Raw genomic sequence first — 23,996 nt, forward strand, 5'->3', positions numbered from 1 at the left:
AAGAAAATATCTAAAATAAAAAAAAAAAGAGACTTTATACTTTAAAAATGTATATATAATTTTCAAGTGTTTGGCCAGAATGTTTCTAGTTTGCATTTCCAGTATTACTTGGGACAAAATTCATCTTTAATAAGGGCTAGAAATGTGGCTCAGTGGCAGAACATTTGCCTACCATAGGCAAAGCCATTGTTTTAATCTCCAACACAGCAAGTTTAAAAAATTATCACAGAAGTTACCATAAATTTCTTCTTTTTAGTTACTATGAACATTAATGACTGTTCTGGGCATGTTCTTAGATTACTGCTTCAGATGGCAGTGTTTAATAAGCTTGTTTTTTATAGTCTTACTTAATGTCTGTAGATCCTTATTGATTATTAAAAGCAGGGTGCCAGCCACCCACTTCCAAATCTCTAAATTTCTGCACTGTTCCTGTCTGATGACCACTCTCCCCAGTTCTCCTGCTGTATTAACCTTCTGTTAACTCCATTCTGGAACCCTTCTCCAGGATGAGAGCTCTGACAATGTTCCCAATGTTCAAATGCCTCTTAGGCCTCCCTCAAGTCAGGAAGAACCAGAGTATCTTGTGCTTCTCATCCCAAACTGTACTTTCAACAGGACAGATATCTGTGGTAAAGACTGCCCTGTGTATGGCATGATGTGTCTACTACACCAGTAGTGCGGCAGCATGAACCGTATGAGAGTGGAGAAATCACTCGCATTCATTTCTCTCTGCTCTCGGCTACAGTTGAAATATGACTACATGCTCCAAGTCCCTATTGCCTTAACTTCCCCACAGCAATGGACTTAAAAGAAATGGTGAGCTAAAATAAACCTTTCTCCTCTATATTGTTTTCTATGAAGGTAGTTTTAACACAGAAACAAAAATGACAGTAAGTCCTGAAGACCAAGCATCCAGACACAACCCGTACGTAAAACATCAAATTCTCAACACTGCCCCTCAAATTCACAATCTTATAGTAATGTCATGACCTTTCTGAAATTATGTCTTCTTTATGCTTTCTTTGGTCACAGTAGGAATCTACTTCCTGGTCATCCTACATGGCCAAACTCTAAGCTCCACATAGATACCTCAGATCCCTGTCTAAAAAGGAACAAGCAGACAATGGGAAAGCACTGTGGTTTTGATGGCATCTATTCTGCATCAGTTTTAGCCAGTAGGCTCCAGACAGTTAGACATGATGTCAAACAATAACCAAAGTATTGTTTGTGATTTACATAAGTAAATAGGAAGCTAAATACTTCCCGTGATCCAAAATCCAAGAACTAGCAGAATCTATTTTTAATTAAGGTTTATATTGCTACTCCAGGGTCTAAGAGAACTACTAAACTCTAATTGAGATATTACTAAAAATGTTAAATTAATCATAATGCAATCATTACAGGGAAATCAAGGTTCACACTTTAAGTATTAGCCTTATTAATGAAAGAATTCAGAAATAGATTTGGAAGCAAGCCCAAGGCCAATTTTATTAAGAGTTTGAGAGATTAAAAAACAGCAGGTCCAGTCAGCTGAAAACCTCAGCAGTTGCCAGGAGGAGAAGGATGGAGAAGAGGAAGTCATGCCTTTAAGAAATCAGGCAGCTTAGGTAATGGAGACAGCAAGCAGCTAAGACAGCAGGGAGTAGGACTTCCCAAGAAAAAGAGTGGGAGAGCACAGAGTATGCAAGCCCAAGCTTTGGCAAATACCCAAAACAAAACAAAGAATGCAAAGAAGAAAAAAAGGTAAGTAACATTTTTCTGGGCAACCAAAAAAGCCAACAGGCATCCATGGAAGGATAAGTAATCTAATGTGGGAGGGGATATTATTCCTATCTCCTTGCCTTCACTTAAGGTGAACCAGGCTTCTTGAAGGGTGGTCTTTTGATCAGGTGACTGACAGGCCCATCTCCCAAAGAAGGAGACAATAGTATGAAATATTCTAATCTTTGGAGCAGATCAGAATGTCTTGTCTCCATCCAGAGTCAGATGGAGATGTCATTCTTTTGACCGGGAGGAAATAGCTTGCTTTTAATGAGCCTCAGCAGAACCCTTACATCCTCAATGGCCTCCAATGCTACCATACCACAGCTAGCCAAATTTGAACTATTAAAACTAACTAAATGGATCTAAACATCAAAACTGTGAGTGGCTCTACTGCCTGACACATAGGCAAACACCAAGAACTGAATCTCTAAGCTGTGTTTTATTGAGAGAGTCAGAAACCTGTAAAGACAGTGCATGGCACCATAAAGCTCTTCCACCTCATCTTTAGCCAGCAGGGCAAAGAAAGGGCAAACAAAGTCACTTCCAGTTTACTTTTGTCCCTCTGGTAATGCGGGACATATCTTATCCCTGAGAACTGTGATGTTGGTACTTTTCTCCTCATCTCCTTTCTGTAGCAGGAGATGTTCCCAATACCAAGGTCATTACGTCCTTCCCAAACCAACCCCCTGAATAACATTTGTCAGTTAAAGGTCAGCTCAGAGCAAGCAAACCTTTAGCACTCTGTGTTCCTTTCTCAACGAAAGGAACGAAGGGCAAAACACCTCACGGTGCACACTGCACAGTGGTTCCAAAATTGGGCTCTGACAGAGCCAGCTTACGGACAGCAGTTCAAAATAAGTAATCAAGATTTCTATATGATCACTCTATTTTCCTCCATAACTCTGTAACATATAAACAAACAAAAACAAAAACAAAAAAACCTTCTTAACAGCATTTGCTTAGTTTTGAGAAGAGCCTACTGCATACCCCTGAGAGATGGCCACGTGAGCAAAACCATCCTGCAAAGAACCATACCTTGCACAGGACCTCCTGCAAGGTCAGTGGCTGACAAGGGAAGTTGGTGCTGGCGGAGAGGCTGGAATGCTGCCTACAAGCACATTATCACGGGATTCCTTGCTGACTTAACATCCTTGTAACAGGTAAAACCTTTAGGAATCTATTAATACACAAGACCACTAACTTCCACAGACTAAAAAGGAAATGTCTTCTATACAGTCTGAGGCCTGCAACAGATTTTCCTGCTTTCCTTCAACCCTCATCCCTAACGGTTTACTAATGTATTTGGAAGGTGCCTTGACTTAGGACTTTCCTCTATCACTATAAAACTTCATGAATTGTTAGCATACTGGAGCATTCAATCTCTGTCCCAGGCTCTGGTCACTCATATTTGGCTCAAAATCTATCTCTTATTCTCTTTGAGTGAGAGTTGTGTTTTGCTTTGATAAAAACTAGAATTTAGGTCATGTTTCCTTGGAAGAATTCACAAAACACCATTTTTTGTTTTTTGTATTTAAAAAAAGCACCTTACATAATATTTAAACTGTGAACACTTCTTATAGAGTCTAGCCCACTTCATAAAGAGTCAGGCATACATGTAGTCAGACATACACATGTAAGCAAAACACACATAAAATGAATCTTGTTTTAAAAAGTGCTTCTGGTATAGGTGTTTTCTTTTCAGTAACTCATGACAGTTAAACAAAAAGCTAGGGACAGAAAAGATCAGGACTAAAAACATACCTTTGATATGCAAAGTAAAAAAAATTAAAATTCTATCTGCCTTTAGTTCAGGAGCCCATAGTCAGGACACTAGGACCTCCCTGCAGCATCCTAGGCACCAGTTAGCAAGACCATCACAAGACAGACATACAATCCTAGGTACCAGTTAGCAAGACCATCACAAGACAGACGCACACAAAAATAATGAAGACTATGCAATCCTAAACTTGCTTAGATGGCCTACCCTTGCTTGCCCCATTCTCTCCATAAAGACCATAGGCTTCTCCTGGCTCCATGGCCTCCTGATTTACATGGGTGCTTCCTGAGTAGACTGGCTGCCTCTCAGGAATTAGTAGCAACCAACTACCTTTGCAATAGTTACGTCTCCTGTTCCACTGGACTCACATACAATACCTGCATAATAAGACCTGAAAAGTCTCTTACAGCAGACTGTAGTGAATGACTCGGAGACACAAGCCTGGAACCCAGCACTATACAAGCCAGTCAGCTAGAGAAAGAGCCCATCTAAAAAGTAAGGGAAACGGGATCTGGAATGAGAAGAGGGACACAAGAGAGTAAAGAGAGAAGCAGAGATGGTGAAAATATGTTATTTGCATGTATAAATGTGCTCAAATGAAGTACACACAGCATTCTATTTAAAGGCATCAATAAAAAATTTAAAAAGAAAAATAACTTTAATGTTCTGGTTCGTCAATGATCAAATTTGTCTATTATAACTTACATTTATAAAATTGATTTTCCACTTAATTTTAGAATATATTTCATTTATTAAATGAAAATAATTTTTCCCTCCCCAGTCTTTCAAAGAAGGCTTAGTTGGGGGCGGGGGTGCTACTAGAAACCTGGGCTGCTGGCTCCCTATAGGAAACAGCAGAAAACTGTACAATAAATGGATAAATCATAAAAGGTCATAAGGGTGCCTCTTCCTCTCTTGGAGCCAGACCACCCAGGTGCAGATCTGGCCTGCAATTCCAAGCTCACCTGTCTCTCTACTAAACTTTCTCCTTCCCATAACTATTCATGAATCTCTGCACAACCCCTTAAAGGCATAAATAAGAGCCCTCCTGCACAAATCAGACAGCACCTGAGACTTATCACACAGGTGTCCCTGCTTGCTTCACTACCGTCCCTTACCTGTTATCTCCACCACTATATTTAGTACATGCCTTTATTCATGATTTTGTTGTTATTGTTCTGTTACTATATAAAGTTCACATGACCCCTTCCACAGTGGAACATGGCATCCCTGGGCCATGGTCATTCATATATGGCTTAGACTAAACTATCTCTTATTCCCCTTGAGGTAAGCGCTGTGTTGTTTGGACAATATATTTTAAATTTTTTCACAAAGTAGTAACAGCAGAAAGAAAGATCCAGAATACCTTATACCTGAGGAGAGCGTACTACCTCCATTCTAAGAGTGGGTACCTGAGACAGAGTAGATTTGAAGGGCCTCAACTCCTTAATTAGTAGGTTGAAATTTTCATGTAGTGTAGGCTTCACTTTAGGATCTTCTAGTTGATTTTGGTTGAGTTAAAATTACACTTATGTTTGGCATTTAAATAACCACTGTCACTACACAGTTGGTACCTAAGGTATGTATGTATTCAGGAATAAACATGAGTCTAGGTTTTATTTAAAATACTTTCCAGGCTAGGGGCAGAGTTCAGTGAGAGGCCTTCCAAAAATGAAGATAGTCTAAAGAGTTACTTGTGACTGACTATCAGACTATAAAAACAAGGGATCCCAAAGAAATGGGGAATCTCATGCTGCGAGAAGGAAAAGGCAGCAGCCAGAGAGGGAGCTTGTTTCTAGAGAGAGAAGTCAACAGTTCTAAGATAATGAGCCTGAAGCCCTGACAGTGCGGAACCACACCTTGACAGGGACAGCTTAGATGAACATATTTCTGGCCTGTATCTTCTGCATATTAAGTTCAACTCAGAGATACTTCAAATTCAGTGTGCAGCATAATCTTCTTGATTATATTAAATATCTATAGAGTTCAAAATAACATGGTTATTTAAATGCCAAACATAAGTGTAATTTTAACTCAACCAAAATCAACTAGAAGATCCTAAAGTGTTACAATTACAGTGACAGGAGGAGCACCACTGAACTGAAGGGAAGAGTCACAAGAGGAACACATGGATTTAAAATCAACTAAGCAGTCTCTGGATTGTCCTTCCTTCAGTCTCTGCTCCAGAGTTTGTCTCTGAAAATCCTTCCATGGGTATTTTATTCCCCGTTTTAAGAAGGAACGAAGTATCCATACTTTGGTCTTCCTTCTTCTTGAGTTTCTTGTGGTTTGTGGATTGTACTTTGAGTATTCCAATCTTCTAGGCTAATATCCACTTATCAGAGAATGCATACCATATGTGTTCTTTTGTGATTGGGTTAACTCACTCAGGATGATATTCTCCAGGTCCATCCATTTCCCTAAGAATTTCATAATTTCATTGTTTTTAATAGCTGAGTAGTACTCCATTGTGTAGATGTCCCACGTTTTCTGTATCCATTCCTCTGTTGAGGGACATCTGGGTTGTTTCCAGTTTCTGGCTATTATAAATAAGGCTGCTATGAACATGGTGGAGCATGTGACCTTATTACATGTTGGAGCATCTTCTGGGTATATGCCCAGGAGTGGTATAGCTGGGACCTCTGGTAGTACTATGTCCAATTTCTGGAGGAACCGCCAAACTGATTTCCAGAGTGGTTGTACCAGCTTGCAGACACTATTGTGGATATCATCAAGTGCTGGCTGACAGGAGCCTGATATAGCTGTCTCCGGAGAGGCTCTGATAGTATCCGACTAATACAGAAGTAGAGGCTCACAGCCATCCATTGGACTGAGTACAGGGTCCCCAATGAAGGAGTTAGAGAAAGGACCCAAGGAGCTGAAGGGGTTTGTAGCCCCTTAGCACAAACAACAATATGAACTAACTAGTACCTTCAGAGCTCCCAGGGAATAAAACTCCAACCAGAGAGTACACATGGGGGGACTCATGCCTCCAGCAGCATGTGTATAGCAGAGGATGGCCAAGTCAGTCATCAATGGGAGGAGAGGACTTTGGCCCTGTGAAGGTTCTATGCCCCAGTGTAGGGGAATGCCAGGGCCAGTAAGCAGGAGAGGGTGAGATGGTGAGCAGGGGAAGGGGGAAGGGAACAGGGGATTGTTTTAGTTTTTTTTGTTTTTTGTTTTTTCTTATTTTATTTTCTTTTTCTTTTTTCTTTTGGAGGGGAACCTGGGAAAGGAGATATTGTAAATAAAGAAAACATCTAATAAAAAATAAATAAAAATAAATAAAAATAACTAAGCATGAATAAATAAATGTTTGTAAACAGCTCACAAAGATCAATGAAACACAGAATCCTCAAAAAGGGGTGAAGGGGGCAAGGCAGGCAATTCACAAATGAGGAGTTGAAAGAATAATTTGGAAAAACAAATTCAGCCTCAGAGAAGCACCAAAGCTAGGGTGGCACAGGTCTGAAAACCTGTGGCCTCCCACTGACTCTGGAGAGAACTCCTACTGCGCTGGCAGCAAGATAAGGCCTTCCAATACTGCAAAGAACTTAATTCCGCAGAGATTGCTAAAGCCTTAGCTACTCTTCCACATTGACTGAGAGTATTCTTGGGAGGTAAACAATGATGAAAATAATCTACACTGAGAGGATCGCTAGACATGATTCCTGCAGTCCATTCATGTTAGAGCCAGGGGCAACATAAAAGTCCAGCCAAGGAAATGCTCCACAGTAAGTGAGATGTGAAAACTATGGAAGAGCAGAGAGGACTTAAGTCAAATTAGTAAACAAAGGCATAAAGTCAGACTGTGGTAGACAGCTGGATGACAGGTTAATCCCCAAAGTATTCTAAAATGCTGAATTGTCTCACTGGCAGGGGAAAAGTAGCACAGACTAAACAACTGTTTGAAGTTGTGGAGATACACACACACACACACACACACACACACACACACACACACACACCAGCCCCTATTAAATGTTTGCCTTTATAAGAGTTGCACTGGTCATAGTGTTATAATGTCTTACTCATAGAACATTGAGTAAGACAACAGCAAAACTGGGATTTAAAATTAGTCTTATGGTAATTCTGATTCTCTACTGACTGGTTTATGTGCTACTACAGAAATCTTAAACATACATAACAACCTCTATGTCCCATCATCAAGCATCTTGTCTTCTGTTTGAAACATCCCTCCATCTTGACATACTTTTATATTGTTTTCTGAATGAGCATTTTAAAACAAACATTGCCTCATCTACACATCTCACTTTGTATCCTTGCAAAGGACTGAATACACAGCTCAAATTTAAAGCTTTGACATGTTATTCCCCCAAAGTGTCACAATTGGTGACTCAGAATCAGGATTATATTAATACTACCTTTTTTTTGTTTTACAAAGCAAAACAAAGTTATCTTATTGCAAATACAAATATGCCAAATGAACACAGAAAGGATGAGAAAGATTCACACCTCAAGTTAACACCAGAGAGAGACTGGAGAGGAGTGGAGAGGGTCAAGGGAATGATGATTTAAATAGATTTCTATAAGCTCCCCTGCAGCTATGAGTATGCATTTTTAGAAAAATAGGTGGGCCTTGGACAACACAGAGTAGAGCACACCCTGAGGCATCACTCTAAATGGAGATCCAAGGAAGAAAGCAAAGGAACACAGCCCATGTGAGGTTGTCCCCTTTGCCATCCTGCCCCACACTTGTTCATTTCTCCTGGGAGGTATAATTATGAACTTATCTATCTCAACAGTATAACTAGAACTTTTATAACCTTTAAACCAGCGCAGCAGGGACCTCAAAGACCATGTGAAACTCCCGCTATGCAAAATCATGAAATGAGGTCTTTGAGTGAAACACTGATCAGCTAGATATGTTCTAATGCGGAGGAGACACCCTTTTTCGCCTCTGTATTGTGTCCCATGTGCTGTATAGGTTTTTTTGGCTTTTTGGTTTGTTTGTTTTACTTGTATATAGGAGCACATGATCAGCATGCAGACATGCATGTGGAGGTCAGAGGTCAACTCTGCAGAGTCAGTTCTCTCCACTTTGATGTGGGTCCTAGAAATTAAACCCAACTCATCATGTTTGCACAGCAAGCTACTTTACCCACTGAGTCATCTTGCTACTCCCCTGTCAACACTATCACCAGCACCCCCAGTGTTTTTGTGTGTGTGTATGTGTGTGTGTGTGTGTGTGTGTGTGTGTGTGTGTGTGTGTGTGTGTGCCATGTAGGTCAAAGAACCTCTAGAGTCAGTTTTCATTTCTACTTTTATGTAGGTTAGGTTCTGAGGATTGTACAATGATTCAATGTCAGGCCTACATGGTAAGTGGCACTTCCACTGAGCCGCCTTGTCAATGCTAAACCAATAAATCTTTGCATAATAGCAATCACTAATATCTACCATAGAAACTAAGTTTGCTAACTACATCCTACACTGGCAATCAATCATGATCATTCCTTTTAATCACCAATACAGAAACATGCCACAGGGAAAAATGAGACAGATTTCACTTAGCCACCAAGATCTGAGCCAGGCAGTTCCTTTCCCAGGGCATCAAAAGTATAAATATCAACATTCTATTGTTTCTATAAAAAAAAAATTCCTGGAGAATTACAAATTAAAATGTATAGATCTAACTTTTTTCTTTATTTTTTTAACTGAAATGAATTCTACCCCTTCACCAATCTTGACATCAAAAAAATTATTTTTCTCCAAGCTGGTGACACAAGCCTATAAATCCAGCTACTCAGGAGGCTGAAACAAGAGGACCACTCAAGACCTACCTGACTACAAAGTGAGTTGCAGTCTACCTGGAGAAACTTACTATGACCCTGACTCAAAACAAAACATAAAAAGAGGGCTGAGGATAGAGCTCAGAGGTAGCCCAGAGGAGACCCTAGGTTCAGTTACCAGCATCACAAGAAAAGGAAAACTACAATTCATCTTTTCAATTTAAAACATCCATACCTGGAAGAGGAAGGGACAGTGCTGACAACATATAACATGCAACAACCTTTCCATTCTAAGTCATGAAAAGTCCAAATAAGAGAAGTAAGTTTTCTTAGGTTCAGAAATGAACTTGTCTTCCACAGAAATGTGCCTGAAACACTGTCGGTGACACTGCCAAGTTCCATACTCTGCAGACACTTCTCCAAGACCCCTCTCAGACAGGCCTGCTCTGAGAACAGCCCCCAGAGGCCCTTTACTTGCACAGTTCATTCCTGAAGGAGCAGCCCAGAAACAGCTAAACTAGAAGCAGTAGGATTCAGTTCATCAGGGAGCCCCTTTTAGAGTTCCCAGTCTGCAACTAGTAAGCAATCAAACTGGCAAAGCCCAAGGGAGGTTTTAAAAGGTACCTGCATAGCTAACTGCTGTGGGATATGGGCAACTAAGAGACAGAGCATTCCCACAACATTCCTGTCATACTCAAGACTGAGGCCATCATGTTCCCAAAATAAAAGTTCATTTGTAGTTATCATTATTTGACTTAGTCATCATTTGTAGGTATTTTTTTTTCTTTCTATATAAAGAAAATTTTTAGTTCTTAGGTAAATGTCTCAGGTCACAACTAATATTATTCATTTACTCTGCTATAATTAACACAAACAGCCAAATTACCAGAAAGTTCAAAACAAGAGAACTCAAAAACACAAAAAGTAGAATGGTGGAGCCCACGAGATGGCTCAGCATGTAAGGGTGCTTGCAGCCTAGCCTGAGTACCAGTTTGATACCTGGATCCCATGAAGTGGGAGGAGCCAACTACATGAGGTCATCCCCTTCATCACTTTGTCCTACACTTGTTCGTTTCTTCTATGACTAAGAAGTTACCTCAGCAGCATGGCTAGGATGCTCATATGAACTGCTATTCTTCCATCCAGCCGGACCACCAGGTCAGAGTACTTGGACTGTGCAACTCCAAGAACACAGCTCTCCAACTGGCTCTTTCACAGGCTGCTGAGTCATAGCAGCAGAGACCTCATGGTGGAGGGAAAGAACAGATTCGCTCCAAACTGTCCTCCGATCCCTAAATATGGATGGTAGCACATGAGCCCCTCCCTACACACGTAAATAGATAGATAGATAGATAGATAGATAGATAGATAGATAGATAGATAGATAGATAGAGACAGACGGACAGACAGACAGACAGACAGACAGACAAAAAATGTGACAAATACACTTTAAAAAGAACTTTGATTAGTAGTAGTTACAGAAACAAAGAATGTTAAAGGACTGATGATGACTTAAGGAATTTCTTCTGGAGTAAAAACAATATTCTAGAGTCAGTGCTGATGGCCACCCAACTTTGAGAACATACTAATTGTGCTTTATAATTCTTGCAAGTCCAAGAAGGTTGAACACCAGAAGAAATATCAAGATGGTATTATTAAAAAAAGTTTTAAATGTATCCAACATACTACATACTTGAAGTCTTCTGATTCTACAGATAGAAGCTAAGGAGAATCATCTCCTCACTGGAGAGACACAGGAGGAGAAAGGGCAGGCTTTCCCCTCTCGTGGATACAAAATGAGTTTATGTGCTTCGACTCAGATCTAAAGGTAGGTGTGCATATGATGGAGTGCAGAATCCAGGGGCCTCTCTGAAGACAGACGCCATTGGCCTAGACTTCCCTGTCCTCACTGGACAACTCATTACCAAAGCAATCCTACCCCAGCAAGACTGACACAAAGATAGGAAAGAAAAACAATGTACAAATCCCAAGGAATGTCAGAAGTCTACAGCTATTTATTCAAATAACAACACACTTGAACACCTCAACAAAAATATTGAGAAATAAAATCAAGGAAATATTATTGAGATATTCATAATCCACACATAAGTGAAAAAAAAATCACTGCCCTAGCATATAGTCTGATATAAAAACAAAGTTTCATTTGTTTCAACTTGTCAGGAATTTAAGATGAAATAAGGCACTATTCCCTGCTGACAAAACAACAGTAAACAGGCATGCCAAAATCAATGGGCGTTTCCCTAGAAGGTCAAAGAATCAACCATCGGCTTAAATTGGTTTATGTTATTAAAATGGTTAAACATGGCAGATGTCACCTAACTCCCAGATCCTTTTACATGACCATAGTTGGATTAATTCAACCCAAATTCTGAATAATAGCTTTTCCAATTTCTAAAAATACATCAACTTTGTCGCTATCTTACAATTTCTGCTTTATTTGTCTAGCTCCGTCTCAAAAGAAATTTCAAGGCCATACATCTTGACATAGTGAAAGGCAATAATCACAGCACTCAGCAGTGCTGTTAACATTTCTGAGCCACAGGGGATTGCACAGGCAGATGCTGAGGAGAGTGCCTGTCTGAGAGGCCAGGGCACTTCAGCCTGCACTGCAGCTGGGAGAGACTGAAGCTGCTGGCAGTGCAGTCAAACTTAGGAAAAACCCTGAGCACAATTCCGGCATCCGAAATAAATTAAAGTAAACAGTATTGCTCTCTCTCATCCACCCTGTTAGCAGCCTCTCCGCAGAGCTGGAGACCACACACTCAGACCACACAGCGCCAGGCCAGCTCACTCGCACGCAACATCTACAAGCTGTCACTCTGCAGATGGGGGGGAGGAGGGGGGTGGGGAGATCTAGAGGGATGAGGGAAAGGGAGGGGAGGGGGACAGGAAAGGAGATGGAAGAGGTCCCTGCACAGACAGCTGGAGTTTGGTGTGGGCTTTGGAGAAGTTGGAAAGGGTGGAATCCATAACCCTCCTTGAGAAAACAAGACCTTCTGTAGTCTTGACCTGGACTCCCCCACACCAATTTAGTAGCTGATGAAGGATTAACAAAGCATCCATTTAACATCAATTAACCTCCTATCCATCACAAGTCAAAAGAGAAAATCACTACTATAAAAGCATTTCATTAAAATAAAGCCAAGAGGCCCATCTTTTCTTAGAATTTATAATTATAACTGTATTTTCTTTATGGATTTGTATTAGATTATTCAGTCTCTATCTTCATCATTAGTTGTATACATTAAAAGATTTTTGGAATAGAGATTGGTGTGTGTGTGTGTGTGTGTGTGTGTGTGCACGCGTGCCCCCGCATGTTAGTGCTTATCAGTCCAGGTGTCCTCGCCCATGCATGTGTGTGGAGAGCAGATCAGTCAGATATCTTCTCTTGCTATCTACCTTTTTGGTTTTACACAGTCTCTCTCTCCTGCATGTGAGGTGGAGCTCACCATTTGGCTGGGCTGGCTGCTAGCTCCAGGGATCTGCCTGGATTAAGAGATGCCAGGCATGAGTGATAGAGATCCAAACTCAGGTCCTCATGTTAGCAAAGCAAAGCAAACACCTGACCCACTAAGCCAGCTCCCTGGCCTTGAAATCAGAAACTTAATTTCATAATTTTCCCTTGCTGTATTGGGATATATACTTAATTTTCCAAAATATTTATTAGTACAATAAAAGAAAGTAAATTGCCTTTTATAGAATTTCAGGTTAGAAGTACATTTTAAAATTAACTGGTAGAAATAATATTAGGAAAAATTCAGAAAATGAAATTATAACCAAGAAGGAGTTCTCAGATCAAATAAATAAATAACCCCAGAGAATAATCTTTTTCCTCAAGCCTCAATGCAAAGCCATAATTAACAAAACTCAAACCTGACTCAAACCTGAAAGAAGCTAGCAAGCCCAACTTTTACTGCAGCAGTAACTGCTCAAAGACAGGGCCTCAAACAACCTGCAGAAAAGCAGGCTGTGTGAGCAGAGCTTCCTCCCTGGCCTTCCGTGCCCTCTCTTCAGAATTCATTTCCTTCTTTACCTCCAAAAATGAAAAGTAATTGAAATATGTTTTCTATGGACTTAATAAAAATATGAGTGTTTACATCCTAGTCTGTTATGAGAAAAAATATAGTAATTATATGACATAATTAGGGATTATGTTATAGTAAATAACATAATAAATGACTGGCATATAATTTCCATTTATCTTCCTATTTTATCTCATGGCTCTTTGTTTATAGATAAGGAAAAAACTATTACCTTATACTATACGTGGACATGAGAGATTAGGGGAAGAGAATGTGTCCAGGTCACCAGGAAGCAATACTGACCAGAACAAAAAAATGACAAGGGCAAAGTGTGAGAAGGTCTTCAATACTCCTCCATAACCCATCTATTACATAAATCCTGGACTATCTAGCTACTCTCATAAAACAAGCATGGACTCACTGAGAAGAGCCACTCAGAATCATTCACCTTGTTCCCCAGAAGCAGGATTGCAGCTAAGCGCCTTCCCACACTACTCAGCCAATGGCTGGAGTCTAAAGCTGGCTGGTCCTCACCCCACTAGATGCTGACAAACTGTCAGCAATGACATCACACTACTTAGGGAAAGGAAAACGGAAAGGCGGTTTCACATAAAAACACACTATCGACTAACTATAGAGTAGAGACTGAAGGAAGGACAAGCCAGCCTGATATAGCTATCTCCTGAGAGGCTCTGACAGTACCTGACTAACACAGATGTAGAGGCTCACAGCCATCCATTGAACTGAGTACAGGGTCCCCAGTGAAGGAGTTAGAGAAAGGACCAAAGGAGCTGAAGGGTTTGCAGCCCCTTAGGACGAACAACAATATGAACTAACTAGTACCCTCAGATTTCCTAGGGACTCAACCACCAACCAAGGACTATACATGGTGGGACTGATTGTTCTGGTAGCATGTATATAGTAGAGGATTGCAAAGTCGATCATCAATGGGAGGAGAGGCCCTTGGCCCCAGTGTTGGGGAATGCCAGGGCCAAGAAGTGGGAGAGGGTGGGGTGGCAAGAAGGGGGAGGGGGGAGGCAACAGGGGTTTGTTCTTGTTGTTTTTTGGTTTTTTTTTTTTTTTGGAGGGTAAACTGGGAAAGGAGAAATCATATGACATATAAATAAAGAAAATATCTAATAAAAAACCCAACTATCACTCAAAAATATTTGCAAATTGCACACCGCAATCCTTTCTTCTTAGATCCACATGGAACAACAAAACTTAAGTTCTGGTATATCAGAAATTGTATTTTTTCAAAAAAAAAAAAAAAGTTCAAGTGTCACTCCTAAAAGTTAAACAATCTATAAAAGAGGTCATTAGCAAATACTGCCAACCATTAGGCCATTTAGATAATTTGGGCTACAAAGAAAAAGATCACCTGGAACCTCAACAGGTTCACTCTTCATACCCCTAGAATGGGGAGGGTGGTAAAAATAAACTAGGAATGTAAAAAGGTTTCTTCAATCAAAGCACTCATTAAGAGACTGGTGTGTCCCCAGATATTACAGTGAACAAGAGTAACATTAAAAGATCAGGAGGCCGAGGACTAACCATGGCCTTCAGAATATCAGCAATTTTTTTTTTTTAAATGTGACTGGGAAGGGAAGAAGTACAGAAAAAAAAAAAAAAGATTCTGAGGTCAAGAGAGGACTACATTTCTTCCTGCAGGTGCCTTTCTTGTTGCTGCCTCTAAGCCTACACAAAGGAAAGAGCCGTTATGTTAGCAAGACAAAAAAGACAGTCAAAGGCAGAAGCAGATGAGTTCCCTAGCCACGTACAGAAAGAGATGCATCTCTCACCATAACTGGAAAAGAAACTGTCTTGGTACAAGGACCATGGGATTCTACTCAGACAGTTCTTTTTTCTAAAGCAGGTGGCAAGATCAACTACTAGAGAGTAGATGTGAATGGATGAGCAGTTTGAAAAGCATGAAATGCTCAAATAGATTTTGTATATCTAGAAGATTCCTCCAGGGCTCATTGAAAGGCACTACTAGTGGCCTCCAGCCCTCAACAGCATCTACTTTCCCCTCTGTACCTTCCAGCTTTTGTTTCTCTTTAAGCCTCACCATCTTTTAGATAACCACACCTCCTCAAATAGTCCCTTCATTAAAGTCTCATTTGAACCATCTGGCATGAATTCTGATTCCTGCAAAGCCCCTAACTTACATACACATACATCATGTCACTCATGTGGGGATTTCATTATGATGAAACCACAGCCAAATAACTCAGGCTATTTATCTTCTTTCTCACTCAGTAAAATTATAATGAATGCAGTCATATAACTTCCAAAGTCACAGAATTTAAAACTGAAAATGACTTTAAGAAAGAAAGAAAGAAAGAAAGAAAGAAAGAAAGAAAGGAGAGAGGGAGGGAGGGAAGGAAGGGAGGAAGAAGAGAGAGGAAGGAGGAAGAGAAAGAGGGGAGGAAGGAGAGAGGGGAGGAGAGAGGGGGGAAGGAGGGAAGAAGGAAGGAAGCCATCAGAGCTTCCAGAGGAACCTGCTTACGGAGTAAGGGAGCGCCTTCAACACTATACAATTCTGAGTACTTGGATCCACCCTAAGCAGTCAATCTTCTCATCAATTAAAATCTAGATTCCTTATGTCCAGGAGAACAAACTACTCTAAAAAACAAAAACAAAATGAATGATCCACACTAGTTGTAACTGACACTAACAGTATTGAGTTTAAGAGAATTCAGGAAACTTTTTCAATGACCAAGTGTTACTGGGGGGAGGCAGCTGTCCAACAACTCAGTTCCAAGTGCCATGCTTAACCCAGAGAGCACTTGCCCATGCTTGCTCACTGACCACTTAGAGGCAGCCTAAATTATGCCCATGCTCATAGACCTCTGTGTTTTTGGACTCCTCAAAGCTTTCCCTCTCGCTCGATCCCATAAGACTCCTTCTTCTCTGAGCACCCATTACTACAGTTTGGTTCAAGGTATTTTTTGAGGGACAAAAATATCCCTTCTGAATCCAGGCTGACGTCATTATGAATATCTAAGTCATATGCTAAAATTGGGAGATACAAGGATGACAAGAACTACTCCCTGTATCAAGTGAGTTTCCTTGATAATCACGGCTCCTAATGCTCAGACATAAGACAAATGCTAAATGATAATGTGATTCATGAAAGTGCAAATTTTCAATGCCCAAAGATTGAGATAGTCTAATTGGTGATGTTTCTTGCCGTCCTTGGGATTTGTTTCATTTATAGAAGTTGTATTTGTTTTTGCTTTGAAATGGGGTAACGTTTGTAGCCCAGGATGATCTTTTACTCAGCATCCTCCTGCATCAGCCTCCCAAGTGATGAGAATATACTGATCCTATATACTGAGATAATCATTTTATATAGTCTCTGAATACACAAAAAAGGAAACTAAGTATCAAAGATGCTGAGTAGCCCTGCTGTTGTCATGCAGTTGGCTGGTGGTAGCACATGGAGAACTGAATGGTTGCTTTCATTCCTATACCAAAATAAATTTGACTTTAATATCCAAATAGAGATTAAAAAAATAAATAAAAGCCTATGTGTGTATTCACAGCTTCAAAATCCCCAGTGTCTCTACAACTAGGTGAAGTTTGCCCATTTGGATCAATAGCATCATTCCTCTATTCAACATATAACGCACTGTAAAGTGATTGAGTCCCCACCATCCCAGTTCTGCAGGCAGTCAGAGTTTACCATTCAATACTTCCTCAGACTGTTTGTTTAGTAATCCAAGTTATTTCCTACCGCAATCAATCTCAAAATCACCTACTTTAACATAAGCCTAAAACTCATCTACTAGATAAACATTAAAAACATACTATGTATACTATGCAGTAGGCCTAGGAACCTGAGCCTGAGAAAGCCAGGCATAGACAGTGGTGTGTCTTAGCACTGAGGAAACTGTGGTCTGAAGATCACTTCAGTCAAGGAGTTCAAGATCAACCTGAGCAGAGAGTGAGACCATCTCAAAGCAAGAAGAGTAAACCAGCAAGTGTGTGAAAACATAACTGAGAGACAAGGTAGCGGCAAGATCCCGCTGTTGCTATACACTCAGAGATTCTATTCAATACCAAGTCTTTTACCAGAATGCAGGTTCTTAAACTGTGGGTGGCAATCCTGAAGGTTATACAGGGTCATGTAACTGAATGCAGAGATAGAGAAAAAAAAAAGCAAAATGAAAGTCTTCTGAACACATGAGATCAAAAATGAATTAAAAAAAAAATCAAATCCATAGTGAATCAAAGGTGTTACCAGCAGTACTCACCCCAACTTTATCCCAGCCTTGGTTCTGAACTTTCTGTGCATGCTGCCATGCCATGAATTACCCAAGAATTCAGTGTCAAATTACTATAGGTTACAAATAGCAGTTGTTTTCACTGTATGTTACGATTTAAATAGAAAATATCTCCTATAGGCTCAAAACCTCCTAACACTGTTTTAGGTAGTTTTGAAAGCTTTAGGATGAAGAACCTTGTTGTGAAAGTGAGTCACTAGGGGGTGGGGACTTGGGGTTTAAGAGCCCAGCCCTACATTCGGACCTGCTTCCTGTTCCTGAGGTGTCCCAGGGCACAGTCCTGCCACTATGGAGCAGTCTCACCAGCATGAGCTATATAACTCCAATCTATAAACTAGAGTAGGCCCTTCGTCCCTTCAATTGCTTAGCAGGTACTTGGTTACAGCATTGAAAAAAACTAACACACACACTATATATAAACATATACACATATAATATACACATATATATATACACACACACATATGTGTGTGTGTACATGTATGTATATATATATATACATATACACACATATACATATACACACACACAAACAAAATGTTCTGTTCTTAAAGAAGAAAAATGGAGTGAATGGGTCTCTGAATTGTGTTGTGTCAGAATTTTAATTTGAAAAACTGCCATTTAAGTTGCTGATTTGAAGTTCTAAAAGATCACCAATGAACTTTGCTTGGGAGTAAGGACAAATTTGCAACAATTTCCAAAATATTCCTAACTGTCCTTCTACCATTCTGTACTATGTATTTATATGTAGGAATGTTCTTACTACTGATGATTAGAAAATTAAAATAATCAATCAGCTCTGAAAAGCACTGAAGATGCTCAGTGTCCCACAGTTACAAATATTAAACCGAGACTTAGCTATTTATATATAAAGAATTGAGTTATCCAACTCTATGCTTTCATCTTTAATAAATGGTAAGTTTACATGTATACAAAAATTGTCTTAAAATAAAATGCTTTGTGATTCACGGTTAGTGAATGAATACATTGTCTACCTATTTTAAAAACTTATATAAAGTCATGGAAATTCTTTATAAGTTTTAAGTGGCAAAAAAATTGAAGTACTAGAATACTTTACAAATGTTTTGAATGTAATCTTAGTTCAAAATATCTGGTACAGTAAATTAAATAATTGAAAAGACTACTTTCTAATGACTCCAAAAATTGTTTCCAACAAACGGAGGTTCCCCTGCTTAAAAAAATACTGTTTACTGAGTCAAACAAAAGAGAACATATAAGAGGCAAAAGCACACGTCTCTCTATCACCTTTCGAATCACAAATTTTTCACACTTAGATCATTCTTGTTTTGACTTTCAGTTCCTTGCCACTGGGGGAATCTGTTACCAAGCCTGGGCCATCACATGCTAAGCTTCATAAACAAAAGACTTGCTATGCCTTAGTAGAGAGATAACCAGTTGCCATTCTTTTTTTTTTTTTTTTTTTTTTTTAGTGTTCGGCAACCAAATGGCCTAATGGAGGTGTGGCTGAACACGCACTTGCTGCTCCCAGAATAGCAAAGAAGCCATTCAAGCTTCCCATCCGCGCTAGTTCGGGGGTCTTAAACAGATTAAAAACAGACCCTGCACACCGGCCGCTCCTCCGGGTCCATCCCGGCGGCCTGCGCTGAGGCGGGTGGAGAGGCTCGGCCCGCCGCTCCCACACTCAGCCCCGCGCCCCGGGTCTCTCACCGCGCCTTCCCAGGTCGCTCAACACCGACGGTCCGGTGCTGCGGAGTTCCACTCCGGAACCAGGGCGTCTTCAGTAAGGACGTGACACTCACCTGCAGCTTGCAGGCAGCGTCAGGTCCCGAGGAACCCGCTCCGGGCCGCAGCATCAGCCGTAGGGCCGTACTTCCGCACGCCGCGAGCGCCGAGCGCGTCGATCCGCCGCCTAGCCGAGCGCCGAGTCCTGGATGGACCGCCTCTTACCAGAGGGGAGAGAAGGAGGAGGAAGGGAAGTTAGATGGCCTAGACGGTTGGAAGTGGAGAGGGAGAGAAGAAAGAGGAAAAGGGGAGGGAGGAGGAGAGAAGGGTAGAGAAGTGGAAAGGAGAAGAAGAATTGATGGGAAAGGAAGAAAAGAAGGAGGGAAGCAGAAAGGAGGAGAGGAGAAAGTGGAAAGATGGAATTTGGAGAGGAAAAATAAGGGAGGGGTAAAGAGGGTACAGTGGGTTGGGGTCTCAGTAGATGGTTGCCCAATCAGCACCAGGTCAAGAGACAAACCTCAGTCAAAGGACTGCATGTAGCCAGGAGTGCCCACCTTATTAAAGGATCTCACAGGTCAGAGCTTTCGGGTTCCAAGGGTCTGAGTGGCAAATAAATGGATTTGCAAACTCACAAGATCCCCATATTTTAGAAATGACTTCTATCTACAGCCCAGAAGCCCTAAGGTTTGAATGTACCTTCCTGTGGGCTAGACTCTGGAGATGACCAGCTGGACTGAAGCAGGCATCCCCCTGTGGCTTCCTCTGTAGCAGTCCAGGCTACAAAGGACGGTGATCTTCAGCAGAGTACAATGGCAGAAGCGTAGGGTCTACTTGTGGTTGTGCTGCCATGACTGTGGAGAGAAATAGCTATAGGGTGCCCATTATCTAAAACCAATAACAGCCTAACCTTTTCTAATGCTGAGACCCTTTAATACAGTTCCCTGTACTGTGGTGACCCCCCCAACCGTAAAATTATTTTGTTGTTACTTCATAACTACAGTAGTAATTTTACTACTGCTATGAATGCAATGTAAATATCTGTTTTCCAATGGTCTTAGACAACCCCTTCGAAAGATCATTCCCCCAGAGGGGTTGAGAGCCACTGGTCTAAGCTATCTTTTTTTTTCCCCCAAAATATCTTTATGTGCTACATTATGCATTCATTCAGTACATACACTGAAGAGGGTGCTGTACAGGTACTATGAATTAAGAGATATCGTATGGCTTCATTTTCCTCTCCTATTTGTGAGAAGATATGTCAGAGTGTTTCCAGAACCATCCATTTTGAAGAGCAAGGGAACACTCTTTATATGTGAGCGAGAGACTTGGCAGTCGAGGTCCTAAGGAAATGCTGTAAGAAATCTCTGGCAGTCACACAACCTCTCACAGTGAAACAAAACCCTTCCGGTCTCAGTGACATGCCATTTGTCAGGTAAGGCTGCCCTGCCATCAAAACCAGAATGGTGGCTCTTGAGAACTCACAGAGTTTTTCCTGGATCAAAAAAATAATAATAAATATGCTATGCTAGTGAGACAGAAACCCTCAGAAGAGGAAAGAGACTCTTTTGTTACTATAAAGAACACTGGTACAATTTTCTTTATTTTTCCCCCTCCTCAAGTTTCTGCTCCTAACCCTGAAGCCAACGAGCAAATATTGGTGCAGAAATTGCCAGAAAATAAAACTGTTAAACCTAAAATTGCTATGGTAGCTGCCGAGGCAGTTACAAATCATTGTGTAGGTTTATGTTTTCAACACTTTCAGATCTCATTAGAACTAAAATGAAGGATTTTGACACGGTACTCCCTGGTCTATCCAAAACAGTCATCGGAAACACCAGGAAATACCATTAGGATCCTTGGATAATTTATGTATCTGCTTTGCCTTACATCAATACCTTAAGTACTCAGGACTGCATGGCATGTTGGTTTGAAAGGGGCCATACATAGTGTGCAGTCTAACCCTCGACACAACGGTAAAGATGCCATCTCTTAAGGCTCCTTTTTAGCAGAAGCTAATGATTAGTCATCCTTGCTGGGGCATTCCTGCCATATTCATCCTTATAGTACATACCACAGAGACCCACTATGGCAATGATTCAGTCCATCAGGCTGGTCATCCATAAGACCAATAGCCATACCTTGTCAGCAGAATACCTTCATTTACTCTCTTCTCCTACTTCTGAACTTCCTGAGAGAAGGAATTTTGTGTGCTTCACAAAATAGATGTTGGATGAAAAGCTGAGATTCAAGTGTTCCCTATGGTAACACCAGAGCTGTGACAAGAGATCTATTTCTAGCCATCTACTTCAAAATCTGATAAATGGCCAAGCAAAAAGGAAAAAAAAAAAAAAGCAATACTTGATAGACAAATTTTGACAATATAGTGACAGCTAACATGCTTTGAGCAAATACTACCAATTTTGACATCCTTCGTGTTTAAAGCTACAGAGAGGATTTAAAAGCCTGCAAGGCTGTCACACAAACCAAGCTCTTTCAGCAATTCCTTAGCCATAGTTCTTGGTTTAGGAAACCCTTTGACTCATACTCTTTGCACTTTCATTTTAACTGTTCTGTGCTCCTAGCAACTGCCTTGCCATGAACTTAGCAATCTTCATTTCTCATTGGCTTCAGGACTCAGTGTGAAAAGTCTTCAACATAGTCATATGTCTCTGATCAACTTTACAGTGAAATGGAGCCCTGTGGGCTTTTTATTTACTTGAAATTTGCATATTTCAATTTGAAAATTGTAAATAAACTTGGCTCTAAAGAAGAGGCATGGTGTTACTGTTACCCCAACCATATGGCTATTACTGCCATCCAGTGCAATAGTGCAGATGTGCTGAACACCTGTGTTTATATCTGGGCGTCTCTGGTGGTAGGTTATGTCCGTAGGTGGTCCATGAGGGAGTGAAGAAATTGAGGAAAGGCTCTCTCTGCCAAAGATATATGAGAGCCATATAGCCTGGAAAAAAAAAAAAGGAACTGGGTCAAAATGTGGGAAGGGCTCAGTTAGCATCCCAGGATGCTCTCTAATTCCTGCTCAGTCCCCAGAGGGCAGAAATAATCAAATGCTGTGATTATATATGAATAGGAATTAAGATTCCTTTGGGTTCTAAATAGGAGGTTTCTAGCTAAATGTATGGTTTCATTTTAGTTTCTTTTAGTTTTTCTTATTTTGTTGTTTTTGCTGTCATTGTCTTGAAAGAGTCTCACTGTATTGCCCAGACTGGCTTTGAAATTCCCTGCCTCTGCTTCACAAGTGCTGGAATTGCAGGGGTGTCCTCTCACATATAGGTTCTAATTTAGTTTAGATTGCTAGCTAGGAGTAGGTGACTGTGTGTGTGTGTGTGTGTGTGTGTGTGTGTGTGTGTGTGTGTGTGTGTGTCTGTCTGTCTGTCTGTCTGTCTGTCTGTATGTCTGTCTATGTGGGTGTGTCTCTCTGTGTGAGGGTCTATATGTATGTGTCTGTGAGTATGTGAGTCTGTATGTGTGTCTGTGAGTGTGTGAACCTGTGTGTGTGTCTTTGAGTGTTTGAGTCTGTGTGTGTATGTGTGTGTGTGTGTGTGTGTCTGTCTGTCTGTCTGTCTGTCTGTCTATGTGAGTGTGTCTCTCTGTGTGAGGGTCTATGTGTATGTGTCTGTGAGTATGTGAGTCTGTATGTGTATCTGTGAGTGGGTGACCCTGTGTATGTGTCTTTGAGTGTTTGAGTCTCTCTCTCTCTGTGTGTGTGTGTGTGTGTGTGTGTGTGTGTGTCTGTGTGTGTGATGTTAGATAGTTTGGATTTTTTTTTAAACTTTGAAACAGGTATCCCTGTTCAGTTTGAACAAAAATAAATTTGCACAATGTCAGTGGCCATAGGACTGACATAGAAAACAGCATCATTCTCCCAGTTTATTCATGGCATTTAAGCACGTCAAGATGAAGATTCCAGCCAATGTTACTGGCTTCCATTTTGTAGCTCAGCTGCCAAGGTCTGTTCTCCCACTGGGACCAGAAGTATCAGGCTGTGGTGTCATGCTGTGTACAAGCCTTGAATCTTGCTACCCTCCTTTAGGAAGGCTTCCCTCTGTCCACGGTGTCAGCTTGCATCGTTTGCCAATTTGTCTCCAGATCTCTTTTTCTGTTTTTAAATTCCAATATGACAAAAATGTTAATCCCAGTCCTATCAATCCATAATGGCCAGTTTCCCTGTGTTCAGCAGGACTCCCCTAAATTGTAAAGCTCAGAAGCATGTCTCTCACAGGGGCTGACCTCAGGTTCTCAAGGCAATGACAGGACACCAGCTCTGTTGCTCAGCGAGGGAGAAGCTATGTAAAAAAGAAGCTGTGCCTTACCCACTCAGAGTGTCTTCATCCTCAACTCTATCCTGTAGATGAGGAAGCAGCCCGGTGCCAGCCAGCCAAGGTGTCTTTACATTTCTGGGATCCGAACACATAAGGAACACATGCACAAATAAACGGTGGGAAGCGTTTCCATGCCACATAGACTTTCCACTTTCACCAAGTGAAACCTTTGTTGTTCCCAGCCGCACCCTTGTAACAAAGACAGGAGAGTTGAGAAAAACTTCATTTTTCACTGCTACTGAAAAGTATTCAACAGCAAATTACGATGGGAAACAAAAATATCCACAGTCCTGAAAAAAAAAAATCAAGAACTAACTATAGCA

The 23,996-nt window shown here is 40.9% G+C and overlaps 1 protein-coding gene across 3 annotated transcripts in view; it reads right to left on the reverse strand.

Moving 5' to 3' along the window:
• The window catches only part of Exoc2 (exocyst complex component 2), a 164,324-nt gene extending 144,788 nt beyond the window's left edge, over positions 1-19,536 (reverse strand). Inside the window, exon 1 of one of the 3 annotated variants that reach the window (XM_031359066.1) lies at positions 19,408-19,536. The gene's annotated coding sequence lies outside the window, so the exon portion shown is untranslated. The other 2 variants (XM_031359067.1, XM_031359068.1) reach the window with 2 other exon arrangements.
• Between the last annotated feature and the right edge of the window lie 4,460 nt (positions 19,537-23,996).

The sequence above is a fragment of the Mastomys coucha genome, unplaced genomic scaffold (genome assembly GCF_008632895.1).
Source record: "Mastomys coucha isolate ucsf_1 unplaced genomic scaffold, UCSF_Mcou_1 pScaffold7, whole genome shotgun sequence".
Taxonomy (NCBI): Eukaryota; Metazoa; Chordata; class Mammalia; order Rodentia; family Muridae; genus Mastomys; species Mastomys coucha.